Source organism: Galeopterus variegatus, unplaced genomic scaffold (genome assembly GCF_000696425.1).
Source record: "Galeopterus variegatus unplaced genomic scaffold, G_variegatus-3.0.2 Scaffold4212, whole genome shotgun sequence".
Taxonomy (NCBI): domain Eukaryota; kingdom Metazoa; phylum Chordata; class Mammalia; order Dermoptera; family Cynocephalidae; genus Galeopterus; species Galeopterus variegatus.
The window spans coordinates 88,204-98,325 of NW_007730323.1; the positions used below are offsets into that span (position 1 = coordinate 88,204).

Below are 10,122 nucleotides of genomic sequence, written 5' to 3' on the forward strand. Positions count from 1 at the left end.
GGGCACAGCCGCGGGGACCCGCGCCGGGGGTGCGCGGACGAGGTGGGGGGAGGGGGCGCCGCAGGGGTGTGGAGAGGGGCCGCGCTGAGGGAGGGCCAGCGCCGAGGCCAAGGTGAGGGCCACTTCTGCCCGCGACCTGCGGGCACTGACGAGGCCTCAGCTCTCACCTCGGGGCCGGGAAGCCCGGACTCAGCGCTGTCCCGGAGAAACGCGGCGAGCACCCGGCTGGCAGCTGCTTCCGGTCCGCGCTGCGGGGCGGGGGCGGGGCCCGGGATGCGGGAGCGGTTGCCATGGAGATGAGTCGTCGCGGCCTCTGGCGTCCTTGGAGGTCGCTCTCCGGAGCACGGGAGGGCCTTGATCGGTGGGAATCCACTGCTCGGTGCCCCGTTCAAATAAACTAGCATTGTTGGGTTGTTTTGTTTTGTTGTTTTTCACTACTGGCCGGTGCCGGGATCCGAAACCTTGACCTTGGCCTTGGTGTTATAACACCCGCTCTAACCAACTGAACGAAATATTGTTTCTTTTACTTACTTTATTTCAGTTACTCTTTCCATAACTCAGTAAGGTTATTCCCATTTTACAGAAAGTAAACTCAGAGGTCCCATGACTTGCCCAGGGTTGAGGGGGAAGACTGCTGTGCTCCCTACTGCTGTGCTCCCTACCGCCGAGCACAACTTTCCTCTGATAACCTCCGCACTACTGAAGGTGGTTCTGCTCCAGGTATTGACGTCGTAAGGAACAGATTGGACACCTTCCACCCCTCATATGTTCACAAGAAGACATAAATGACCCTTAAAAAGGTGAGAATCTACCGCACATATTTTTGTGGTATATGCAAACATACACATACATTTCCTCAGAAATTTCCTTAAATAACCTTAAGTGTAGTTGACAAATAATTTGGGCGCTAAATGTGCCACAGCCCCACATCCTGGCTTCCTCCTCCACTCACTTTCCCTAGGGACTCCTGGAAATGTACTTGTAGAGGGGAGTGGAAAATTAGGGAGAGGAAGAGATGCTTGAAGACCACTGTCTACACAACAGTAGTACGAAAAAACTCTTGTGGTATGACCTTAAATAAAGTATTAATACTCGAGTCTGAAGTGAAGAGAGAAAAGGCTGGTTTACTCAGTCTGTGACCTAGGGGATTAGGAAAGAAATTTGCGTGTTAATTAAAGTAGAATGACACCAGATTTGGAGAAATTCCTGCTTCAGACAAGAGGCTTTCACAGCGTAAGATTTTTTGCTGGGGCACCTGCCAACCCAAACAGCAAGACAGCCGGAAAGTGCAGAAGGGAAGTGTTTACTGTGATAGTGGGTAGGTTACATGACTCAAGGCAATGAGGAATCTGAAAAGGGCAATGCTTGGCAGTGGTGTGATGTCATAGAAGCTGGTTTAAGGAGAAAATAGACAGCAGTGAAAAGCTGCAAGGGGCACGAGGAACTGTGAAGAAGTGAGGATGTGGCCAGAGGTCAGGGATGAATTCACGGGTACGGATTCCACCAAATAGCCAGACATCAGAGGCCAAAAGTAAAAACAAAAAAGTAGCTGATAAAGTTAGGGTATGTTGTCCCCCCAAAGCTCACTTTGAAATCTGATCCCCAATGTGGCAGTGTCGGGAGCTGTTTGGGTGGGGGGCAGATCCCTCATGAATAGATTAATGCCCTCCCTGGGGAGGGAGAGGAGGATAGTGACTGAGTTCCCAGTCTATTAGTTCTCCCAAGAGCTGATTGTTTAAAGGGCGTTGGGGCACTCTCTCTCTCTCTCTCTCTCTCTCTCTCTCTTTCTCTCACTCACCATGTAATCTGCTTGCACCCATTGGCTGCCCTGCTGTTTTCCACCATGAGTAGAAACAGCCTGAGGCCTGTGCCAGATGCAGCCATCCCAGAATCATGAGCCAAATAAACCTCTTTTCTTCATGAATTACCCAGTTTCCGGTATTCTGTTATAAGCAACAGAAACAGACAAATACAGCAGCAAATATAAAAGGTCGATTACAAAAGTTTCACAGTCAGATAGAGAAAGGTTTTACTTGCTTTTATTTTTTTTAGTGTTTGGGGGTAAAGTAAAAAGAAATGAGCAGGAATGAGGTCCCAGAAGAGTGAACACCTGTTATATATCAGATGCATGGTAAACACTGGGAATTCAAATGTATGATACAGATTCCTGCCCTTTAGGGGCTAATAGACTCATTAAACAGAAGGGCATGTTAATTGACTCTTCAAAACAATTTGGCAGGGCTGGCCAGTTACTTAGTTGGTTGAGCATGGTGCTTATAACACCAAGAGGGATCCCTGTACCAGCCAGCTGCCAAAACACAAAGATAACGTGGCAAATGTTCTGATGGAGTTATCTACAGGATACTATAAAAGCACAAAGAAAAAGAGGTGCTGGGGAAGGGGTAGAGAGGCTGGGATTAGAGTTGATGGGGAAAGCTGAGTGTTGATACATTCCAGATGAGGGACCAGTGTGGGATGTTTAGATTTGCTGCATTGAGGATGGCAGGGTGAGTGTCTAAGGAGGAGGAGGAGGCTGAGAAGATAAACAGGGGCCCAGTTTTAAAAGGTTTGGCAGGCCAGGTAAAGGGCTGTAACTAAGGTTTTAATCAGGGGCTTGAGCAACTGGCAGAGCACATTTACAATTCCGATAGAGCTCTCTGATGGCAACATGAAGGATGTGTAACACTTCTCACTGTGTAACAGAGATGCAAAAAAGATTACTCAAAGGGCCGGCCCAGTGGCGCACTCGGTAGAATGCGGCGCTCCCGCCAAGGATTCGGATCCCATATAGAGACTGCTCTGCTAACTGGTTGAGCGCGGTGCGGGCGCGACACCGAGGGTTGCGATCCCATTACCGGTCATGAAAAAAAGACAAAAAGGAAAAAAAAAAAGATTACTCAAAGCACCATGAATGCAATGAGAAGCCTGAAGGGACCGTACCTCAGCAACTCCTCTGTTTGAAGGAGAGACTGGGTACAGCCTCTATTCAAAGGTAGCTTCTGTTTTTATTGTAAAGACAAAGAAGTTTCACAAGAAAAATCAGTTGATTCAGTCATTTCAAAAGAAAACAAAGATATGGGCAACGTGACAAAAGTTATCTATGGCTAAATATAACTTAAACAATAGAAACTAGTAACATCATTTAAATTAACAACATGACATTCCAAAGCTAAGTGGATCAAACTGTGATCATTATCTAGTCTAAAATATAAACTCTCAAATGACTTAAGCAAGCATTACATTCTTATGATTAAATCTAAGTATAATTCTTTCTAGTTTCTACCAACAAACAACTTGCCCTTAGCAAACATTTTTCACATTTTTCCCTACAGTGATTCTTTCAACATCTTTTAACAGTCAGTATGTCAAATAATCAAAGTACATAATCCCATCCCCAGTGATTAGAATTGATTAGATGGGCTTTTGCCCACTAGCTGTGGGCTGTTGCCTCCTAACCAAGGACTTTTGTCCCATACATGCATTACCTAAAAACTCTATTCTAGACATCAACTAAGAATCAAGATTTCTAACCCTCTACAAGGATGGATTTGAGGGGAGACAACACTGGAGGCATGGTGATTGGCTCTGAAGCTGTTGCAAGGATCCAGGCTGCAGCTGATGGAGGTCTGAACTAGCACAGAGGGGGTGAGGATGGAGGCAGATTTGGGAAACATTTGGGAGGAGACTGGTGCTCGTTTAGATGGAAGACTGACAGATGATTGGGTGGGCAGTGTGTCATCCAGGGGAGTTAATAAAACAACAGAATATATAAGCAGGTTTAACAGTGGCTTATGTGGACATTTGAGGATGGTTTTGGATGGACCAAATCAGAGTATAAACGAGATGCTATAATCAGTAAGACTGTACATTTTGGATGTTTTATGAAATTATGTGAAAATAAGTGTCAAACATGCTCTACACCTGTATGCTTCTCCTATATAAGTTTATTAAACTCCCTATGAATTTCATTAACCACTTGTAAAGACAATGAAGGAGGACAGCAATCACTCTATAATGACATTACAGACATTCATTCGTCGACCTTCTATTCCCCTTCACCACTAAAATTCTTTCATCCCAACATATTTGCTCTCACCTGGGCAGAAGCTTTTGGGGGTGTGGATCTGTCTGTCTATGCACATGCTCATTTTTTCCTTGCCCAGAGGTACATGAAGTAGGTGTGTTGGAGACAAGCTGCCATGTTTCAATGTACAAAGAGTTAGAAAGTCAAAAAATTTAGGTTTAGAAATAAAAGTCAATTTGCTTACAATGGAACTATGATTTCTAAGAGAATGGTGGATGGGGTGTGTGTGTAGGGTTCACGGGTGCACGCTGACCAGATATGAAATTTTGGATTAGAGAACTACATCTATCCCTCAGTGGAAGACATGAATGAAGTATCATGTTGGGAAAAGAACTAAGAAAACATCCCAGACTGAATTCATCTTCTTTCTTTCACCCTCAACTGGCCAGGCTCCACAGATTCCTTGCTTTGATAGTGAAACTGCTGTTAGCTCCATGTTCCATGCAGAAGTCTTAGAAGTCATCTTGAACACTTTCCTCTCTGTCATTCCCTACATCCAGTGTAGTCCAGAAGCCAGCAGATGAATCTGGGTTCACTCCCTGATTCTGCCACAAACCAGCTGTGGGTTAAATTTCTCAAATTTCTAATCTCTGTTTCTTCAATTATAAAATTGGGATCATAATAGTCATGTCATTTGATAAAGATTAAATAAGATAATGTAAGTAAAGCTCCCCAGGTGATTCCAATAGGCAACTGTATTAGTTTCCTATGGCTGCTATATCAAATTACCACAAACTCAGTGGCTTAACACAACAGAAATCTATTCCCTCACAGTTCTGGAGGCCAGAAGTGTGAAGTTAGTTTCACTAGGTTTAAATCAAGGTGCAAGGCAGCACTCCCTCTGGAGGCTCTAGGGAAAAATCCATTTCTTTCTTCCAGCTTCTGGTGGCTATCAGCATTCCTTGGCTGTGGCTGCATCACTCCAATCTTCAAGGCCAGCATCTTCAATTGTTCCTTTACCTCCTTCTTATAAGGATACACGCAACTGCATTTAGAACCCACCTGGATAATCCAGTATAATCTCCTCATCTCAAAGTCCTTAATTTAATGACAGCTGCAAAGACACTTTTTCCAAATAAGATAACATTTGCAGTTCCTGAAATTAAAATCTGATTTCTTTGGGCCATTTTTTAACATACAATAGCAGCCAAGGTTGAGAACCTCTATTTTAGCTAAATAAGGAACTGCCTCAAAAGGAAAGTATTTGAGAGGAGTTTTAATCCATGGTCTGTGGGTTCTCTGTGTGATCAGTGAGGTAACCCCTGACATATGGTTACTTAAGTTTAAATGTAAATTAATTAAAATTAAGTAAGATTAGAGATTCAATTCCTCAGTCATGCTTGCCACATTTCAAGTGCTCAATAGCTTCACTTGGCTAGTGGCCACCATATTGAACAGCACCAATATAGAACATTTCCATCATAGCAGAAAGCTCTAATAAACACCACTGTAAACTGTTGGTGTGTTTTATTTGGCCCATTGTTTTAAAATAAAATTCATTCTCAATATGTAAATTTTGGTTTCATACATTTTTTAAAAATCCACATTTCTCACTTCTCTTGGAAAACTGAGAAATCTAGGAATACTGATCCTGCGTTCCCTTAGGACATTCATTTAGGGCAAAGTATCATCTACCTATGTTAGACAAAATATGCTTCCCACAGCTGGTCAAAGTCTCCACCTGCCCTTTCCATTTCCATTGCCTGCCTAACTCCTAAAGGTATTTGACTTTGAGACTTCTGGTCTACACCTTCCATCTGATTCTCAAAGATGTCCATGATAGATCACTGCTTGTCAAACTTGAATGTGTATGTGAACTACTTGGGGATCTTGTTAAAATGCAGACTCTAATTAGTAGGTTGGAAGTGGGGCTTGAGTTTCTGCATTTCTAACACCTTCCCAGGTAATGGTAATGGTTTGAGTATTTGAATCTAGGAACTAGTTCATGATATCTATTTACAAGGAACCCAAGGCAATATCTATTTCCTAGAATAACTTAATGGAGAGCCAAATTCAAGCTGCGAGAGACCTGGTCCAAACATCAGACAAGTTGCAGTACTAGTAGTAGGACTGTGCTATTGGTAAATGAAGCTTCTTCCCCCTCTTTAATATTGCTTCTTTGGTACTCAGTAGTGAGTTTTTAGCAATTAAAATTTATTTTAATTATTGCACAGCTGTGGTTGAGGTTTCAATTTGCCCACTTGGCAAATGTTTCTGGGGTAAAGCCTGCCTGAGATTCTTAGCAAAAAACATTTATCAAACAACCTGAAGATGGTTCCATATCCCTGGAGTTTTGAGGATGAATGTGCACTCCAATTGATAAATCACTGGTGAGACCCTTCAAGACAAAAAGAGATGTCACAAATAACAAGAGTGGCCATAATGTATTGTCCAGACCAGGGCATATTTACAATGAGAAAGGCCACTAAATATAATTAAATTATAAACTTAAAAAAAATTTTTAATTGACAGATTGATTTTATCATACCAGTGGACCTATAACACTTTTATTCAAAAACTATTCTAAAAAATTCTTTCTAAAAAACAAACCAATATGTACAGCAAAGAAGACACTGAATTTTTCTGACAAATGTATTATTCAATCTGACCGTATCATTTTGAACATCTTTATAAAATTGCCTGCAATCTTATTCAAAGTTGTATTTTTATGGTTGGGTTGGGTTGGTTTTATGGGTCTGTCTCCTCTGGAAACAGACTCGGAGATAGAGTTGATTGAGTAATGTGTTGCTTAAGGAATGTCCTTGGGATCAACGTGTGCAGGAGGGAGAGGAAGGAAGGGAACATACAAAAATAGTTATTTCAATTGGAAGATCACAGCGTTTTTGGACACAATTATGGATTGAGTGTGAACAACCAATTATAAGTAGATTTTTGCTTCATAGATTACTTAAGTTACTTAATTTTAACATCATGCCATGTTTCACCAAAATTTGTGTTTGTATTATCACCACAAATAATATCTTCAACATTGAGTTATTAACTGAATTTACAATTGCATTCAAAATAGTGTCAGATGTTTCACTTTCAACAAAATGAACTCCTAAAGCTTCAGTTTGATTCTATTACTTGGATTGGAAAAAAAAAATCAAACCATTTTGGAATTAACTGATTTTAAAGAATCAGATTTTATTGTAAGTTCTTCTATTAATGGAGGGAAAACATTGATGCTATTGTTTTACTTTTTATATGAGTGAAATTACTATTTTCTTTTTGAGTATGAATTTATATATGAGTGAAATTACATTAGAAGAAAGATCATTTTATCTAAAAGTCATGCTTTACAGAGGAATATAAAAAAGTACCTTCTGCTACCGTATATGTTACAACAGCTTCTTGGGGTGCAATCTTTTCAACACATCTCCTAATTCTGAAATAGATGTGATGTTTTTTCAGAAGTCTGTGTATTCTGGTTTTCATATGGTCACCCCATGGTGGCTGATGAATGTTGATAAACATTTTGTCTGGTTACATGGTTATCCTCAACTTTCCTGAGAAATGGAAGCTCATTACACATTTTTTCATTAGATATGTATTTTTTTTATTTTTTAGCATTTAAAACATTATATTTACAAAAATCCTGGCAACAGTTATATGTAACAAGACACAGCATACCAGGCTTGCCACTCAACCTGTTTATGCTAAATCTCAGCTTCAATAAAAAGCTGTTTTGATTTTTTTGTTAAAAAGTCAAAACCCTGCTTTTTACATGCTAAATATCTTGGCCAGTATACCATTAAACATAGTAATAAACTTAAGATAGCAAGAGTAAGGAGTTATCAAAACCTAAACATTGCAGCCTAAACAAAATTCATACAAAAAATAAACTACCACTGGTTACATAAAATTTTCCTACCTGGTTAAAATGTAACGGTATAAAACATGCATTTTAGAATCTGTAGCTATCAAGTTCAAAAAATACCAGTGTCTATTTGAAACAATTCTTCTCCAAAGCCAAAGTGTAATCAAAATTAATTCACGTGACATAAACATTCTAATGCTAAATAACATTTAGTATTATTAAAGTGGAGGTAGGGCCGGCCCGGTGGCACACTGCTACAGTGCGCCGCTTGGGAAGCGCGGCGGCGCTCCTGCCGAGGGTTCGGATCCCACATACAGACCGGTTCCCGCTCGCTGGCTGAGCAAGGTGTGGACGCAGCACCGAGGGTTGCGATCCCGTTGCCGGTCCCGGTCCGGTACGGGCGCGACACTGAGGGTTGCGATCCGTTGCCGGACACGAAAAAAGACAAAAAAAAAAAAATAAAGTGGAGGTAAATTTCAGAGATTTTGGGGATTTCTCATGCTGCAAAGGGTTGTTTCTCTGGTTCACTCAAAGCGGCATATGACAGAGTCCAAGGATATCACTAAGCTCAGCAAGCGCAAGACAGCTGGGAGCCAGCTCTGACCTCTCGGTGAAACATGGCTACTATGTCCACAAAAACAAGATGTGTGAGCATCAAAGGCACACTGCTCTGCTAGCTAAAGAGATAGCAAACCCCACCCCCAAAAAGCTCCTTCCCCAGGTTAAAAAAAAGTAAAGAAGGGGAAAAAATCAACATACACTTATCTACAGAATAAGGATGTTGAAATATCAATGTAATCCCTACTTTAAAAATTTCACCTAGAGTCAGCTGGTCATTTCTGATTACATATTAGAGACGTTCCCAGTTTCAATTTCTGTTGATTTTATCATTAGACCCTTCTAGTCAAAATTATAAACTTTATTCCCAAATAGCTTAACCACGAGTACGACTGTAGTATATAATCTCCCAGAGTTATCAAGCACTGGAAGAGAAAAAATAGATGGTCAAGCAGCGGGCAACAGTTAGGCCTTTGCACACAGAGGCATCCAGGTGGCTACTGAATAGTTTGGGGATAGTTGTAAACATGATAAAATTCATGCATGTTAGTAGGTATGCAATAATTTTCATAGTTGAAATTTCCATAGACATTGCACTTTCTTTACAAGGGGATCCTGATTTTTCTTAATGTTATGGTGAGTTAGGACTTGAACAAGCAGCCTTTTCCTCTTACTGTGTTTCTTACGCTTCTTTTCCTTTTTTCTGTTGCTTTTTCTTGCTCTTCACTGCTTTTCTTCTTTTTTGCTTGTACCTCCTCAATATAATCTGATTCGGACAAGGACTCAGGTGATACAGGTTTATCTTCAGGATCCATCTTTCTTTTTTTTGCTGAGCCTTTTGACATCCTTTTCCTTCTCAGGTGCATCCTTTGACTTCTTTTTCTTCTCCCTATTCCCTTGTTTCCTACCCTCATCTTCAGAATCTGAAGAACTGCAGGAAGAATCAGAGCTTGATGAAGAAGAAGAGGAGGAATACCTACCGGATTTCTTCTTTTCTTTTTTCTTTCTCTGTCTTTTCTTGGATGAGCTCTCACTTCCACTTAATAATTTCTCCCTGTGTTTTTCTAGTTCTTTCTTCCAGTTCTTATTCATTTTTTTCTTCAAATTCAACCAAAGCCTTAGAGCCCTTCTTTTTCTTTTCTAGTTGCTCTTTCACTTCTTCCCAGGTAGGCCTTGGTTGATTCAGATAATTCTGGATCGTTGGTCCTGAAGACTGGATCAGACCCCTCGATCTGGCCATTGCTATTGGGTTCGTGTAGGCCACCTGATTGTCCCATTTCGCCATGGTGCCCGGCTAAGCACACAGTCACAACCCGAGGGAGACCAGGCCTCACTGGAGCTCATTACATATGTATTCTATTTTGAGCTCATTGTTGCTGAAAGTGTTTGTTGAAAAATTTAAAGCATTATTAAACAATTATATAATTACAGATTTCACTACATAATAAATGCCAAAAGCCCTATGAAAGGAGTGTTTAGTTGTTATTTTCTGAAATTACATTGTACAGATTTAAATAAAATTTCCCACATTCCCCAAGGAGCTCCCCACCTGGAGCCTGGGGCTTCGTTCATCTCATGACCTGAGCCGTGGTCCAACAGGCTGATACACCAAGTAGCAGATCATTCAGCATCACCAGTGATTTTTCCCCACACCACCTGA

General features: G+C 41.0%; 1 protein-coding gene and 1 pseudogene across 2 annotated transcripts in view; both read right to left on the bottom strand.

The window, feature by feature from the left end:
* The window catches only part of ZNF396 (zinc finger protein 396), a 9,282-nt gene extending 9,046 nt beyond the window's left edge, over nucleotides 1–236 (bottom strand). The window contains exon 1 of the mRNA XM_008587010.1: nucleotides 168–236. The gene's annotated coding sequence lies outside the window, so the exon portion shown is untranslated. The remainder of the gene's footprint in view (nucleotides 1–167) is intronic.
* A 9,030-nt stretch (nucleotides 237–9,266) lies between these two features.
* Nucleotides 9,267–9,754, bottom strand: LOC103602600 (annotated as a pseudogene). Its single transcript, XR_551546.1, has one exon. The product of XR_551546.1 is annotated as a protein FAM133B pseudogene (transcript).
* Between the last annotated feature and the right edge of the window lie 368 nt (nucleotides 9,755–10,122).